The following is a 17,795-nucleotide window of genomic DNA, read 5'->3' as shown; positions in this document are numbered from 1 at the left end:
CCCTGGCTGTGGCTGTTCCCCTGCTGAATAGCCAGATCTGTGGCTATTCCTAGAGCTTATCAGACAGTGAACATCATAAGCTCTGGGTTTTTCTGACAATAAACAACTTCAGTTTCCGCTACCTTTTTTTTTTTCTAAAAAACTTACGGATTTTATGATGGCTGTTTGATAAACTGCACTTTTTTTCAGAGTTGTTGGGAATGCCTGTTGATTTTTTTCTTCATGTCCCTGTTAGAAATAATTTGTTTTCCTTTTCTAGGTAAGCAAGCAAAAACATGACTCTCCCATCTCTGTCTTCAGATTTGGAATAATCAAGTTAATTACTGACATTCTTAATAACACTTGGTAATTTCAGCCTAAAGACATTCTGAACTCGATGGCTCTGAACACACAGGGATAGTGGAGAGGCTGACCCGTTCTCAGCTAGACCCTGGTGAAGGCACAGTAAAAAAAGAAAACTTTAAATATTCTTCTTCATTTAACTATCTCAACAACCATCTGTTTACCACATGGAAAATATTTTGTAAGGTTTCTTAAAGGGTTGTCTAATGTTAATCTTTCTCTTTTTTCTTGCAGAGTGAAGACCTCATCCTTTCACCTCTCAATCTGATGGAGCTGGAGATTTGGGATAGATACTCATACACTAATTTTGCAAGACAACATTTACTGAATAATCTGCAGCAAAGAGGTAAGTGATTGCAGACATTTTTATTATCTACTATTAATTGGCATACCTGTTGCACAGACCTGTTGGTACCACAGGATGTAGCAGTGAAAGATGAAATTATGGTAATCGCAATCTCCCCACAAGCTATCATTTAATTTACATTTTAATTAATTTATGTTGAAGCAAATAAAGGCATGAAGGAAAGAATGTGCCAGTGTCAATTAAGGACTGTGAGTCAAAGAGGAGATTTTTGGTTCAAGACAAAATCAATATAAAAATAATACTTTGTAATTTACAGCTCTGTTTATGTGACTTATTCTAAGTTCTTGGGAAACTTAAATGAAAGAAAAGAAAGTTTTAGAATCTTGGCCATTTTGAGAGGTCAGTGACTTCCTTAGTTTTAAATGGGGAAACTGAAGCAGGAAGCATTGGAAATCAGTTCTTTGGGCCCAAGGATAAAAACCACAGCAGAGCTGGAAATCAGATCTTGAGCTATAGAACAATCCAGGTAAGCATCTTCCTTACAAGAGCATTCTCCCAACTGGCACACAAAAAGAAATTATGAAAGACTGTTTTTGTGAGTAGGGTGATGCCTTGGCTGCACAGATCTCATAACTTGGCCTTTGGCTGCCCAGCCATTTGGTGTCCTCAGTAAATGACTGTTAATAATGACAGCATTGCTAGGTCTTGTGATTTTAATATTCATTGTTTTCTTAAAATCTCAGATCTTAGATGCAGAAGTTTCATTTCTTTTTAACTGAAAGTTAGAATGTATTTTTGAATCCCACCCAGTGTAGCTTATCTTGACTTTTCCAAGCCATCTCCACAGTCCTGAAGGACAGATTTGGAACTTCTAGTGTTGCTGCTCTTGCACATCAAATGGGAACGAGCCTGAAGGGGTTACTGCTACTGAGCTGCTCTGAGCAGTTGGCAAGAAGTAGCTGCCCCTTAAACAGGGGGACAGCAATGCTGACTTTAGTTGTTTGGACAATACATTGGTTCAGCTCTGAGTGCCAAAGTGGGGAAAGAAAGCAAAGTGGGTTTGCTATCATGGGAAATACAAACATCTGAGAATTAGGTGCTTTCAAAGCATCAGCAAACACAGGAAACTGCTTACACTGGTGAGGGGACTCAGGGTATCAGGCTAAATTTATGCTGAGGTACATCAAAGACATGACAGGAGATTTATGATCTTTTCAGAGGGAATTGCCTGTTTTCCTGTTATCCTTCTATAATTGTATAAGGGAGGACACAGAGCAGAGTTTTGTGTTTGTTTGATACAGACAGGGATAGCACACAGCCCAGCCTTGGAAGGTGGTGAAGAGAGAGGGCTGATCCCCAGAAAGCACTGGTCTCCATGCAGGAGGACACAGCTGGGCTGCAGAAACCCAGGGAGAAAAATCACCTTTGCAGCAGCAGTCTGAACCGAAAACATCATTTACTTCTTTGCTAACTAATTTTGTTTTTTTTTTTTCTACACCAAAGCGGTTTCTGTTCTCTTCTGCTCGCAAAACCTGGCTCTCAAATTTTGTGTATTTGTAGAGTTCAGGGTGGGGAAAAGGGCCAGGTGGGTCCCTTCAAGATTTGTCTGACTCATGTCTATCATGAGAGGCACTGACACCAGTGGATTCAGGCCTGGCAGGGGTGGCTGTGAGCCCGTGAGCAGCCAGGCTGCAAGGACACTTCTGCCACCAGCATGGACATGGCCAGAGCTGGCTTGGACACCCTGTGTGTGCTTGCCTGGACACAATTCCAGCCCCTTGGGAAGGCAGCATGTTCATGCTCTCGCAGGGGGCTTACAGAGCCACTGGTGTAGGAGCTAACCCACTTTTTCTGGGTTTCCTCCCTGCACTGCACCTGCAGGGAGCTCATCTCCATCCTTCCCTGCTCTCCTTGGCCGGGACAAGCTGCAGGTTGCTCCAGCAGAGTTTGCTCTGTGCCTCCTCCCAGAGCCTTAGGGATGCTGTCCCTGCCCAGCCTCTGCCTGGTGGGGCTGCTCTGGCTGCTGTGACCCTCCATTCATGAGCATTTTCACACCGTAATAGCCAGAGATTTGTGGGATTCCCGAGCCAGTCCCGGGCTGCGGGGAGACTCTTCGTTACCTTCGCGGCCGTGCAAAAAGCTGCTAAAAACAGGAGACTCCCGGCTGGGGAGGGATGGGAACAGGGGGAGCTTCCTGCCGGGTGTCAGGCTGTGTCCCTGGGCTGCTGACAGCGCTGGAAAAAAGGGAACCGTGGTGGCTGAGATGGGGACACAGGCGTGGCACCAGCGGCTGCGGGGACAGCGGGGCAAGGAGCAGGCAGCAAGACGATTATCTTTGTCCTGGAGAGAGGAGGTCGGGTGGAAAAAACCACAAGATATGGGATGAAAATCAGCGAGGAGAGCAAGGTCCTTGAGCCAAATCTGCCGCAGCTGCCAATGTCATCAACGGCGGGGCTGGCGGAGCCACCCTTTCCAAACACGGCAGAGCGCCTTGGATGCTCTCCCAGAAGCAGGGCTGCAAACCCACCCAGAACGCTCACGACTCAGGCAAAGAGAAATATTATTCTCATATTTTAAAAATAAAAAGCCTGATAAGATATCAAGAAAACGGTGCCGGCTCGGCCGTGCTCCCGCTCCCGAGGGATGCAGCACGTTTCCCCGGTTTGGGGACAGACACACAGATGTTGCACTGCGTGTGACAGGGCAGGTGCTCGGGGGATGAAGGGATGCTGTCTGCCAGGGAGCTGCCCGGTGGGTTTGGCCAGGAGCTGCCCGGTGAGTTTGGCCAGGAGCTGCCCGGTGGGTTTGGCCAGGAGCTGCCCGGTGGGTTTGGCCAGGAGCTGCCCGGTGGGTTTGGCTTGGGTCCAGGGCAGCTCCTCCTGCCAGCCAGGCACCCGCTGCTGCCATGGCTCATGTCCTTACCCCATCCCTGTGAGACAGCCCAGGACACTCCTGCGAGGGAGAAGCTGAGCTCCCACGTCAAGGCAAGCTGGACACAGTGTTGGCTTGCACGACCCCTCAGTTCACCCTTGGATTTTAAGCCACAAAAAGCCCTGCACTGCCAAGCCCTGAGCTGTAGCAGATATTCCCAGACTTTCCTCCTCTGCTCCTGCTCCCATGCTGTCCTGCCCATCACCTTCCCAGCTGCCTGTGGAGGGATCTTTGCATTTTTAAGTTCCAGATGTTGCAAGCACTGACACTTGTTCAAGTCTGTCCCTGCAGATCATTGACATGGGAGAGCAGTTTTGTGAAGAGAGGTGAAAATTTTATTAACACTTTTTTCATGTGGAAATTATATTTCTTCTCCATAGTCTGAGTGATGAAAGAGAACAGCTGTGTCAATAGTCCACAATGGGAGAGAAAAGGAGTTGTTTACTGCCATATTGGCTCTTGGAGAATGTTCACAGGCTTTGTTCGAAGCTGTTTGGGCAGCATTAAAGTATTGAGGGGATGAGGGGTACAGATGTGCTCAGAGAATCCCCCAGCCACTGTAAGGCACATCCAAAACTGAGCAGCAGGAGAGTCCCAAAAGGTGAGGCCAAAGTGTCAGTGAAGATCAGAGCTCAGATGCCAACAAAGATTTCCTGGCTGGGACTTGTGGAATGCAGAAGGTGCTCATCCATGCTGCTGGGAAAGTGCTGCTTATGGAGGAAAAGGAGCAGATCAGGACAGGTTTCACTGAAGGAAGAAAGACAAATGTCTGGGGAAATCTCATGAAAGAGGTTTATCCTTGTGCTGGCCAGAAGGTTCTGGACCATAAGTACCAGAGCAGAGGTAAAGAGCAGTGGCTGCTTGATCCTGCAGGGTCTACAGCCTGCAAAAGAGAGCTGAATTCATTACCCCTGCAATTGCTTTGTACAAGTTGAGGAGGATTTTGAAAATAACTGGGTTTTTTTCTTTCAGATTTTTCAGTCTTCACATTTACCCATTTTTTCCCTTAAATGCTTATTACCTTTGCAGTAGATATTCCTTTATATTTACTCCTCCTACAATTCCAGGGTAATAAGGATTGCTTGCATTAGACTTTAGGTTGTTTTTTCACTGCTTTCTTCAGCTGACAAACTTCAGAAGCATTTTTGTAGGTAAAATTCTGAAGCTTCACATTTTAGGTAAGTTGGCAGGTGTCACAGAAAGTTTTATTCTGAAATGTAGTGACATCAAATTAAAAACATCATCTCTGTCATCTAAATGAATGCTTTTCCATGCAATATCCAATGTGATTTTACCAGAGACGGTAGAGATAAAATATTTCTGTTATTTTCTTTTTTTTTTGTGGAAATCTCTCAAGACCCTGATGCCACAAGTTTTCCATGTAGTTTTCTTCACATCATATGCAGTGAGACGCTTTGTTTATCTTAATTTAAACATCCAAAATCTCAAAAATTAAGTGGATCTTCCTCTAGAAATATCTGTTTTTTCCCACTGACTTCAAAGAGAATAGCCTGGTGTCACCTGGCATAACAACATGGGTCAGGGAGTGAGCAAACAAGGTGGAAGGAAGCACTCCCTGCCCACAGGTACATCTGAAAACTTTGTTTTGTGTGTCCTGTATATTTATTGGAGCAACTTGGAGGTTCATAGTAATTTGTTGTGGTAGTTAAGCTGCTCAGTGCTCCTTTGGGCAAGTGCACAACATTTCTCTGTTGTCTGGGAGAAAGGCAGGAGCCCTTCAGAAGAGAATGGCAGAAATTAAGAAGGTCGTCAAAGATGGCACTTGATTAGTGACCCCCTTCATGCCCTATCCTCTGCATTTAATGTGGGCAATCAGGAGAAGGTGTTGCCAAGGCTACAAGGTATTGTCAGTCTGCCTTCCAGGTCCTCTGTGGCTTCTCTTCTCCCCCTAATTGTGCCCACACGTTCTGTTTAAATACCATCTGCCTCAGCTGCAATTTGCACAAGTGCCTCGAAGGGCTTTACTCCTGATTCTCCAATAATCTGCCCTTTGTATGCTAACCCTCTACAAGATGGTCTTGTTACAGGGAAATTACACTTGTCTTTGAAGAATGATAAAATAAGGATGTGAAGTAACAAAAGACAAGCTGGTCAAATGTGAGATCAGTGCTGCCTGAGCCAGATTCCCTTGCAGATAATTCTTGAAAATACCTTGTGATCAAGCAGCAAAGGAAGAATTTGTCATAACCACTGAAAGGGTTAATAGAATAGTTTATATTGAAGATCTATCTGCTGCCCATTACTGCTTATATTTGACAAGTGAAACTCTGACTGATATCAGCAAGATGGTCAAATGGGGAGTAATAACTTTGCACAGTGATCCAGTATAGAAATTTCCCAAGTCCTTGCCTTTTAGTGAGTAAATGTAGGTTCAGAGTGAGACAGAGGATAAATTGGCCTTTGTGCACTGGCCTGGTCTAGGGCAAATTTTGAGACACCCTAGGACAATCATGGGAGGTTCTTCAACCACAGGGAAGACAGAATAGTTAGAGAGCTGGTTATACAGAAATAAAAGAGTTGCAGAGTTCTGGGCTTTGTGAGAGTTCAACCAATACCTTTAATGAACACACTTTGCCTCTTCAGGGGTGTTAAGTGTTTATCAGTGCATTGGCCAGCAAAGTCTTGAGCTGGATGGAAAAGAGGGCATAGAGGGCAGAAAGCTGGACACCCTGTGTGAGCACAATCAGGAATGGTGTCCTGACTTCCATCTGGAATCCAGGTCCAGATCTGTCTCTGTGTGGGGCGGGGGAAATTGTTCAGAACACATTTAGAGTTGTGGTTGGCTCTGGGCTTCCTAAAACTGTCACAGAAACAGGGCAGGAAGACTGGACATTCTTCCCGGGTGGAGCTGACAACTCTCTCCCTTTCAGCACTTGTTGCAAGGGGACTGGAAGCAAATGGGGCTGGACATGAGTGACCCGAGCTGAGCAGGAGTCAGATGCTGGGGAGATGAGCAGAGGGTGGTTTGCAGGGGTTTCTGTGCTGGCGGATTCTGCTGGGTCTGCTGAAAGTTCAGCAATGTTTCAAGCCAACCAGCCAGTAGCTATTTTTGGCTCCCGTTTTGCAAACACCACAGCAGAAACAAAGAGTTATTTTGGTCCATCGGGATTGCTCTGATAACTTTGCTCAGTACAATGTTAAATAACCAAACCCCACAGGAATAACAGCACTGTTTTATAGTCCCATATTATCAGATATATAGAGGTACACAGGGGTGGGTGGGTGGAGGGGAGAGCTTAAATCTTTTAACAAGTACAAAGGAATATTTATGTTATTCATATCATCGCAGTCCACATATTGCAATGATTTGGAGTATTGTGTAGGTGTGCACAGAGGTGTGGATTTTTAAACAAGGGAGTACTTGTCCCAACAGGAGAAAATAGCAATAGCTATTGTCATCCACCACTTTTTAGCAATGCCAGTGCACAGTGTGGCTGGTGTGACAAGGAGCAGCTGAGGCACCTGTAGAGCCCCTCTCCCACACACTCTGTCACCATAGCTTCCTCCACATCTGTGCTGTGGAAACACCTCCCTTACCCTTGAAAATTATGGTGGAAGTGAAGTGTATTGATTTGTGAGTCACCAGTAGCACAGCTACAGCAACGACCATGGAGAGAGAGTCCCACCTGCTTTTTTTCTATGGTTTATGTCACACAAGACTCAAATAGAATCATAGTTGCCATTTGCTGAACATTGTATGGACTTAGGAAAGACAGCCCATACACAAAGACCTTGAAAATGTCCCTGAAGAAGACAGTTAAAGGAAAGACAAAAAGTCTTATACTGTCCAGTTTATGGCTGGAGAGGTTAAGCACAGACACCCCAAAGACCATTTGCCCCATACTCATTAGACCCAGCATATTTTCTTAAAAATTTCTATTTAGATGTCAAAGAAACACCTGCATTTTCAAGCACAATCTTCATGGTAGGTGATCTCTACATGGAAAAAATCTGCTCCAAAGTGTCCAGATGGCAGCAGTGAGTACCTGAGCTCCTGCAGTAACACAAAGGGGTTCCCTCTGAGGGCTGGACACTTTGGAGACACGTTCCTCTGATTACCTGCCAAGGGAGGTTGTTGCTGGATAAGTCACTAAGCCAAGATGTCCTGAGCACCAGGCGGGGACAGTGGGGACAAATCTTTTTATTAAGCCCACCTTTCAAACCCACAGAAGGCTAAAGAAGGCTCCCTTCTGTCTTGTCTTGTCTTGTCTAATCAGCAGTGGATGGTTATAGAGAAGAGGCAAACTCTTCTCAGGTGGGTGCAATGAAAGGGGTCAGGGTAACAATCACATATTGTAAAAAGGGCTGGGACATAGGAAAAAAAGACATCTTCATGTGGTAGTTCTGTCCCTTAAGGTGTTCAAGATTCGATGGGACACAGCCATGAGCATCCTGCCCCACCACCAAAGGAAGCCATGCTTAGAGCAGGGTTGGACCAAATTAAATCTATAGATGCCTCCCAATCTAAATTATTCTGCAGTTTTTCTGAGTTGAAGAAGGTCACTGGCATGCTCCTCATCCTGCCTGAGCAGCTCAGTGTTGTCCCCAGGAGGCAGCATCAGGATGAAGCCATCACTTTCAGACCCAGGGGCTCAGCTGCTTGGTGCACACACTGGAATGTGAGGAAGCCTCAGGAGTTTTCATGTCTGCCTGAGGGATTTGACCACATTTCCTGCCTCAGATTGCTCTGTAAAGCACTAGGGAGTTGCAAGGCTGCAGTTTATTTTCTATACCTTAAAAAGCAGAAAAACTGCTGCACTTTGCACGCAACAACAAACAACTGTTCATCTGCAAAAGAAAAAGAAAGACCCCATATGCTGCTGCTCTGGGCAGCCAGCTGGCAAGTAAAGGTGAATTAAAATATTCTTTGCAGTGAGGATTCACTAGAGCAAGGGTTGAAATCTTGGAGTCTCACTTCCCCGTGTTCCCAAATCTCTCCAGACATCACTCCCTGAGCTTTATGTTTTCCAGCTGACCTGTTGGAGGAAAGGCCCTGAGATTCCTTTCCCTGCAGGGGTGCCCCCTGTCAAGTTGGGAAGTGGGGAAGGCTGAGGCAGCCCCAAGAAGGCTCCTGGCTGCAAGAGCTGAGCAGAAGCTAACACCCCTTGACACCAGTGTAAGTCATTGGGAGAGGTTGGACCAGAACCACCTCTTTCCTCAGGATTTCCTGTAGCACAACTTGAGCTTCCTGGTGTGTATGAGGCTGGCTGCAATGACTCCTGCTTCCCAGGCACTGCATCTTCCCCTGTGCCTCCTGGGGAGCTGCTGTGAGCCCTCTGGAGAGTCTGCAGGGTGCACAGGAGGCACTCAGGGACTGGCCCAGCATCACAGAGTCAGCCTGAAATGGTGTCAGAACATGAATTTCCAGGGCAGTATCACCAACTAAGGTTTTTTGTTCTCTAGATCACATTATCTCTCTGGAAATCTAGCAGCTGGGGTCATGAGACTATCAGACAATCACAGTTTGGGATTTTTCTAAAGGTGGGTCTCAGCCCTTTGTGCAGTAATGATTGAATATGAAGTACCTCTCCTGTTGCCCTGCTGTAAAAAGCAGGGAGCCCAGATCCACTTGTCTTAAGTCTTGCACTTTTAAGCCAAAATTGTAGAAATTTCGAACACCTGGATTTGGCAATCCAATGACTCAGAGGTCCTTGTGCCTAGACCACCCAGTCTTTGCAAATATCTGCACAGATACAGGTGTCTTCAATTTGGAATGCATTTTGCAAAAGCTGTTCCAATTTCTTGAAACAGGCACTTGTTATCTTGAACATTCACATTCCTGAGCACTGGCCCCTGCTGAAGTATTCATGTGCTTTTTGTCTGTGTGATGGAGAGGCTGCTGTCACTCGGTCAGAAGGAAAATAATATATGCAGTTGCATATTTGGGTTGTTCATCTTTTGGAGTGCTGAACAGACTGCCTAAATGATGCTTCTATCCTTTATTCAACTTTCAAAATGAATATCCCAAAGAGGTCTGCATTTTCTGGCTCAGAGAGGCTTTCAAAAACAATGAATCAAAAAGGGCATGATTTTCAAAGAACTTGTATCAGGAATTTATGTCTTTGCTTCTTCCAAGATGAAAATCCTCATGTAGCCTAATAATTTATTTAGATGTCTGCCTTTAAAACTTAGCTTGTGACTTCTCATGGGAAACAGAGGATGGGTAGATATACATCAACCTATGCTAAATGGAATGAGTAAGAAAGACTTCCAGAAATCCAAAGGACATACTCGTAGTGGTGGAGTTAAGCTGAGCTCAAACCCAGTGTTACCATTTCACTCATCTGGGCACACAAGACCCTCTGGTATGAGTTCAATGGAACTTCCAGCCAGGTGAGCTGACATGAGTAGGAACAGAGTCAGCTTGCAGAGAAGAATCAGGCTCATAAACTTTCCTTGGACCACTCCTAGAATTTTCCACCTGTGCCGAGAAAGACAGAGGTTTTCCCAGGACTGTTCAAGGGAAAGAGCAGGATACATTGATTTGGGCCACAAGAGGCTCATTACCTCATGACTCACACCCAGCCTTGCTACCCCACAGGCAGTGATGGACATCCAGTGTAAATGATGTGAAAGCAAATCCTGAACTACTCTGGTGGGACAGAGAGAGGGGAAAAAAGTTAAACTGCTACTGAGAAACAGTGCTATGTATATTCCTGATTAGTTCACATTGAAATATGGCTGCTGAGAGGTTATTTTGGTGAAAAAGGCAAGAGCTCATTGTGTCCTTTGCTCTGCTCCCCACATGGGTGGAGTGTCACTGCAATCAGCTGGAGCCCTTCCACATACAGCAAACGGCAGGATTAGCAGGGATGTTTTACAAATATTCCTCTTACTCAAAAAACTTATTAACCAAAATGCTCCATCGGGCTGTAATCACTAGGAGGATTGTTTTAGTTTATAGTTTCTATGGTGAGCAGTGTGTTTCTGGAAGCTGGGCTGGGTACATTATTTTTTTTTCCCTCCAGTTGGAAACATTGTGTTGAAGTGGAGATTGTTAGACATTTTTGAAACCTGTTCTTCTGCGAAAAAAATTCCCTTTGGAATGACTGATAATAAAAATTAATTTGCACGGTGCAACAGGCTCCAGGCTAACTTGCACAGCTGAGTGGTTATTTAGGAAGATACGGAGTTGCTAAAACTAGATTCAAGTTCAGAAAACAACCTGACATTTCTGGAGTTTGCAGATCAGTGAGACATCACAGAGCAAGGGAATTGAGGGGCTGGTGGCACCATACAGGATGCTGGGCAGGGGTGGGACTGAATGCCATACAGTGCAAATCCCATTAAGCACAGGAAAATAGAACAACCAGAGTTGGAAGAGACTCATAAAGATCATAGAGTCCAACTCCTGGTTCTGCACAGAACAGCCCTAAGAACCGTGTGCCTGAGGGAGTTTCCCAAAATCTTAAACTCTGAGGCTTGTGGCCATGACCACATTCATGGGTCACCTGTTCCAGTACCCAACCACCCTCTGGATGAAGAACCTTTTCCTAATATCCAACCTAAACTTCCTCTGACTCAGCTTCAGGCCATTCCTTCAGGTCCTGTCACTGGTCACCAGAGAGAAGAGATCTGTGCCTGCCTCTCTGCTTCCCCATGTGAGGAACCTGTAGATCATGGTGAGCTACATGTGGGCAGAAAAAGGCCAAAAATTCAGCTTGAAGGTGTAGGTTTGGTGGCACTCAGGGTGGGGCTGAGCACTGGCATCTGCTCAGATAATATGCAGCAAGGTTATTGCAGCAGCAGGTCTTGGCAGACCATCACTGCAGCCACAGGTTTGGTTCCTCAACACTCCCAGCTGTTCATGTCCAACAGAGGCAGCTGTGTCCTGGAGAGGAGAGATGGGTGTGCAGCAACATCAGGTGACTGCTGATAGGAATGTAGAATATTTGAGCTATTTCACTCTTTGTGTAGAAAGCTCAGTGTCAGCACCAGAAATGCAACACAAAAGCAAATGTCAAAAGGAGAAGAGGCAAGAACTGAAGAGTAAAAGTTTCTAGTAACTACATGTATGTTTCTACCCATTAGTTTGGAGATGTAATCCCTAAATCATGCCATCCTCACCAGTATGTTTTATACAAACTGTTACAGTCACTAGGAACTGCAAGTGAAAACACTGTTTTAAACTCATATTCTTACATCATGTGTGATTTTTGTCCAATTTGCTAAGCAGCAGAGTACAGTGTCACATTGTGTGGGCATTATTGGTAGTCTTTTGTAATTTTTAACATTTCTGAAATGCTAGGCATATAAATTGCTGCTTTTTAGTTTGCAGTGAAAAGGGAAAAAACAATAGGGGTGTCATTTTAACCATCATGTCATCTCAGTGCTACATTCTTAGCAGGCAACACTTAAAAACTGCTCAGCAACCTTCCTCTTGCCCCGGGAAGAGGCAGGCAAAACCTGCCTGCTTGTGACAGCACTGTCCCCTGGACAGACCCCACTGATGAGAAAGTTTGTCAGTCCCACAGGTGTAAGCAGCTGTGGATGTCAGGTGTGAAAATGCAGAACACACCACTGAGGAGAGGTAGATCCTCTCATGGCAGTAAAGATGGAGGGGTTCACAATCTGGGGATTGACCATATAATCTTGTGTAATTTCAGCTCAGACAGATGAGGCTATGCCTGTGTTTGGGGTGGAAAAAGAACCAGAACAGAAGTCTAGGGTCTCCTACAACCCAGCAAGAGACGCTTCTCCCCCTTGGCTAATCCATCTTCCTTTAAATCATTTATGGATGTTTTGAGGCTGCTGCTGAAGTTCAGAGGCATTAGGCTGAAGAAGAAAGTGCAGAGAGGCATTGCATGTGCTGCCAGCCCCCCGGGGTGTGTCCATCTGCTCCGTGCACTAACGAAGACCTGCTGCGCGGTGCCTTTCAGGAGGCTCCACTCTGCAGGGTCTCTTGCATTAATCTTTAATATGCACTCTGTGTGCTAATCATGTACGAATTCACACAGAAACTAGGTTGCTTAGCAAAGATGGGGCATATTAGCTGACTTCTTCTCCAGGCTGTGGGCCAAATCCACCAGCCTCTGGCACAACAGAGGCCAGCTTAGATTAACATTTTCTTTTGCAATATTCTCCATTTTCCAAAATGGAGAGGGAAACATGTCAGCCCTGTAAGACATCCCATTCTGTAGTTTTTAATCCTTCCTTTGGTTGATCTACCTGATCTCTCCAAGAAGACACTTGAGGAAAGTCCTCAGTGGAGGGCCAGCAGAGCTGCCGAGAAATGCACACCAGATGAATGGGGCCACCACCATTCAAAAGTCAGATCCAGTTACAGTTCAAGTATCAAAACTCAGAGTATGTATTGCCCATGTAGAATCAGGTCTACAAACTTTCAGGAATTACTTCTGTACATACCTGATCTCTGTGGAATATCAAGTTCAAGGGTAATGAGCACAACTTCACCAAACCTAGCCCAGCCACATGGAAGTGTGGGGCTGGTTTATGCCTTTGTGATAAAAGTTGAGTATGTGTTAGTTTTCACATTAGACACTGGAGATTCCTTCTCTGTCCTGTATACTGTGTGCAGGGCATTTTGCTTTCAGTTGGTAGCAAACCACAGCTCAGAGGAGCAGAGCTGATGGGCACCCTAGGAAAGTTTAGTATTTGATGTGTGGCACCATGAGCTCTGTCCAGTCTGTCTCATTCATTTCGTATGTGTTTAACACGTGTAAATTCACTACTCTGCAGTGGTACAGTTTTTACAAACCTACCTGGTGTGAGACAACCCCTAGAGCATATCCTCCTACAGAAGCTCTGCTGCTCCTGAGCACTCCAGACAGGGTCACACAATAGTGAGAGCTCTATTCTGCTCTGGTGTGAAGCATGGACCTTACCTGCCATCTGCAGTAATGCATCTGCTAAGGGCTCACATCATCTTGTTTTCAAGGCACAAAATCGTTGCCTGTGGATTTTTCTTTCTGAGAGTAGCTCCACAAGCAGGACATTTTGCTAAAATGCATCAGCATCTGGTTCTCATTTTGGGAATCAGCCATTTATCCAGTTTTCTGTGAGTAAGACTCAAGAGGTCAAATGACTTCAGGCACAGAGCTGGTGGATCAGGTTGATTTACATCTCATGATCTTCATTCTCTCCTTTGGCCACCAGATGTTACAGAATAAGCCAAGAGAAAGTTTCCAGCATTAATGCAGTGTTGCCTGTCTGTTCTCATGTAACCTATAACCACCTATGCATTAAGACTCTGTAAGATCCCATCATGGTGTTTTCCCAAGCCTGTAGATGTTTTCTGATTAGATATACATGCTGGATTTAGCCAAATCCCTCTTAAGTGCTGTACTCTGTGTATCTAGGTCATTTGCACAACATTTTTATTGCAAATCTGGAACAACAAGCACAACTCTTGGCAGAGTTCTGCAAGGCAGAAACACTTTATGTCTTCAAATAAATACATGGGAGGTTTGCTGAACAGAAAGAGGAGGGGGAAAACCCAAAAGAACAAGTTGGTTAATTTGATTATAGTTTTTCTGGCAACTCAAGAGTAACCAGGAGATAACTGGAGAGACTTGGAGCTGTCACTGTTACTCTGCTTTTAGGCGAATTTGTTGGGCAGTTCTTGAATTGTTTCACCTGCCTCCTCCTGTCTCAGCCTGCTCTTGGTTTGGCCCTGGGTACCTGCAGAGGTGAAGGCAGCAAAGCCCTGCTGGTTTTGTCTTTGCCAGAGCCAGCTCACCCACACAGCTGTGCTCCCCGTGTGGGCTGTCGAGGGGAGCAGGGCTGGGGGCAGAGGGGAGAGGGGAAACGTGCAAAAGGCGCCCCAAAGTGGGGCAAACACGAGCCTCAGGCAGGGTATGGCCCAGGCACGTCTCTGAAGGTGAAACACCGCAGGCAACCCCTGCTGCCTTCCCCCCAACCCTTGTGCTTGCAGAGCAGAACCCACTGCCAAAGGCACTGTGCTCCCGAGGGATCTCCAGCACAAAACAACCAAAAGGTGGTTTAGCTACCCCTAAAGAGTTTAAAGACAAATCACTTGGAAGGAACACTTTGGCTTGGGTACATTTGTGCTTATCACCACCCGAGCCAGATGCCAGGTTGTGACAAAACCACCTCTTGCGAAAACTAGGTAATTACACCTCAGGGCTATTTGTGAATTGAATCCGTTCTTTCCTATTTGCTGGAATGAGATGCAATCAGCTAAGCAATGCAGTTTGCTGGGCTGTTCACAGAGTGAGGCACGGCCAGCAGCGCTCCTGCCCAAACACGCTGAGGCTCTGCAGGTGAGAAAGGCACACATCACTGCTAGAAGCCCGAAAATCTTTGGAAAATGCAATAAAAAAGAGAACAGACTCAGCAGGCCTTGCTTGGGATAGCAGCTTAGTGTGATAAGCACCATCTTTTGTTCTGTTTATTTCAATGAATTTCTGAGTGTTTCCATGAAGCAGGGGTTTTAAATAACTAATTTTATTCCATCTTTCTTCCCCTTGACACCCAAACTCACTCCCCTCAGCTGCAGTGAAACTTAAGCAATGCCAGCAAATTGAAAGGATTACTATCAGTGGATCTACAAGCAGGGTTTGTACCCTCACACCAAAATTTACATTTTATAATAGCTTCTTTTTCACAAAATGCATATGAAAGCCATACAGATGATTTCTAGCAGGACAGTGGTTCACGCTGAGCCAGCAAATAATTGTCTAGTCTTACTTTGAATCAATCTTGGAACAAGTTTAAGCTCTGCATGTACAAACTGGGCCAAAACAAAATGGGTGGGGAAAAAGACACAAGGCCCTTTGTCCTCTCTGGAATTTGTTTAAAACCTCAGGGATGAATAAAGCACTTTATTTAACCCATCTGGCTATAAATAGGCAGCAGCACCTTAGCCTCTGTGTGAACCAGGGAATTCAGATGTGCCTCCTCAGTTATGCTTGAGGGCACAGCTTCAGGCTCAGATGTGTCCCTGCACTAAAGGGTCATTAAAGGGCACCGGGTGTGATCCAAAGGGAAACCTTGGGCTAGAAAGAAGGGCTGAGACCAGCAGGAGTCAAAAGGCTGCTTTGCTTTTGCTCATGTTTTCTGGTTGCTTGGTGCTTTAAACACCAAATCTTCCTGGCATTTAGCAGCCCAAAAGCCCTTCTGATTTTTGTTCATGTTCCTACTGGAGCAGAATTGGTTTCAGTACTGTGGGAATGATTGTACCTCGATGGATTTTTCTTCCCCCTCTGCAGACCCTTCACAGGTGTGGAGTTAGCTCCTGCCCTGCCAAGGAATGCCATCCCAGCATCTCCCTGGGCCACATTAACCAAAACTAGCATGGACAGAGACACCTGAGATTTAGAGGAACAGAACCCAGCCACATGTGTGTCCTGCTGGGGGACAGGAGTGCTGGTGTCTGGTCAAGCCACTGGGAATCAAAGAAACAAGCGAGCTGCTCCCAGAGCCAGTGCCCCCCACAGCTGCCTGGAGACCTTTATTGTGTCCTGTTCCCTTTGTCCTGCCTCAGCTGTAAATGCTGGGGGGAAAAGCCAGTTGCTTCCCACCACACCTCTAGGTGTCACAGAGCAGTACCAGCTGAGTTGCTGATGCTCATGCCAAGCTCAGTTTATGTTGTGCCATCCTTGTGTTTTTGGTTGCAGTTCTGTACTTGCCAGATTGCCCCAATCCAAATGTGGATGTACAAGGCTGCCAAGAGAGGGCTGAGCTGATGAGAAAGGTGCCTGTGCTGCTTCTTCTTATTCAAGTTATCATCAGTGAATAGCTGACAGCAACAATAGGTTATTCTTAGGTTTCCAGTGCCAGAAATCTGGAGCTTTCTCCTGATCCTGAGTCTGGCTGTATGTCCCAGCAGCATCCCAGTCCCAAGGGTTTTCATGGCTTCATCTCCTACTGAATAGTAATGCGTGGGGGTACAGTTGTCAGGCTATGGAGGACACGTGGGTATATGACAATATCCAACCTATGTTTCACAAATTAAATGACTAATTCATAAAGAGAATTTGTCACACTCCAGGAGCCACGCTAAAGCTGAATGCTGGCTTGATTGCAAACATCCTTTTAATGACTGGACTCACTGCAGTCGTGGGCATTTTAAAGAGATTTTCTTTGGTGTGTGGGCACAAACCCTCAGGCAGGATGAAATGATCCCTGGCCTTTCTCGTGTAAGGTCTGGGGCCTGAAAGCTGCATGTGAGTCTCTGGTCCATGCCCCTACCTGCCTGGAGAGCCCTGCTCCTCCACTCCTGCCCACTGCACTCAGGGAGGGTCTCTGGGAGGGAGGTCTGCTAAGGTTAGATGTGAAGTTTTTGGGCTCTTAATGGCAGAAATGTTAGAGAAAATGAAGGAAAATATTTTACCAGTGTTCTTAGAGGAAAGCTGCAGCTTTTTAATGTTTCAAATTTATTTTTTCTTTCCTTTTTTTTTTTATTTTGAGAGAAAAACAAAGAAATTGTTAAAATCCTAATTTTCCAGAACTGTGTGAATTTAAACTATGGAGAGTTAGTGTCTCTGAAATGAAAGCCATGTGTTTTAAAAGACAGAGGGAAGAAGGATGCCTTGCTCTAATTTGTGCTGGAAGCAGTGCATATGACATAAGCTTTTATAACAAAAGGGAGGAATGTGTTGTTTGCTATGGGAATCATGGCCCTCTAAGGCTGTCAGGCACCTTTCTCTCAAAAGGATACACAAAAACACTGGAATTAAAAAAAAAAAAAAATTAAAAAGAGGAAAAAAATATGTTAAAACCACAAATTAAGCTTGATTTAATTTAGACATTACAATTTTCAATTTAAGATGATTTAAAAAGTCAGTTTTCGTCTCTTACTAGTAGTTTTAATAAAAGCTAATTCCTCTGAAAATGTTATTTGCTTCTTTAGACAGGAGGGTCCAGAACACATCTAGAAGAAAAATACTAAGCAGATGTCTGATTAAAAATAAATGAAAATGTCTCAAGTCAATGAGATAACCTGTGGATCCAGCAGATACAAGTTTAAAATACAAATGTTAGAAGCAAGACAACAGTATTCCCACACTCATCCTATTTAATTAATTACCAATAAACTCCCCCTGCCTTCAGACTCGGGGAAAGAAAACAGCCAGGACTCTGCACAGATCTCACACCAACATAAAATTGGCTCCAGTTGAAATTGCATCCCCTGGAGCCTTCAGGTAGCACCTGTTGCATCCTCATGTGGCTGAACACCACATAGCAAAACCCCAGGTGGAAGGGACAGCTC

Source organism: Oenanthe melanoleuca, chromosome 5 (assembly GCF_029582105.1).
Source record: "Oenanthe melanoleuca isolate GR-GAL-2019-014 chromosome 5, OMel1.0, whole genome shotgun sequence".
NCBI lineage: Eukaryota > Metazoa > Chordata > Aves > Passeriformes > Muscicapidae > Oenanthe > Oenanthe melanoleuca.
Note: the sequence above shows the minus strand (reverse complement) of the source record.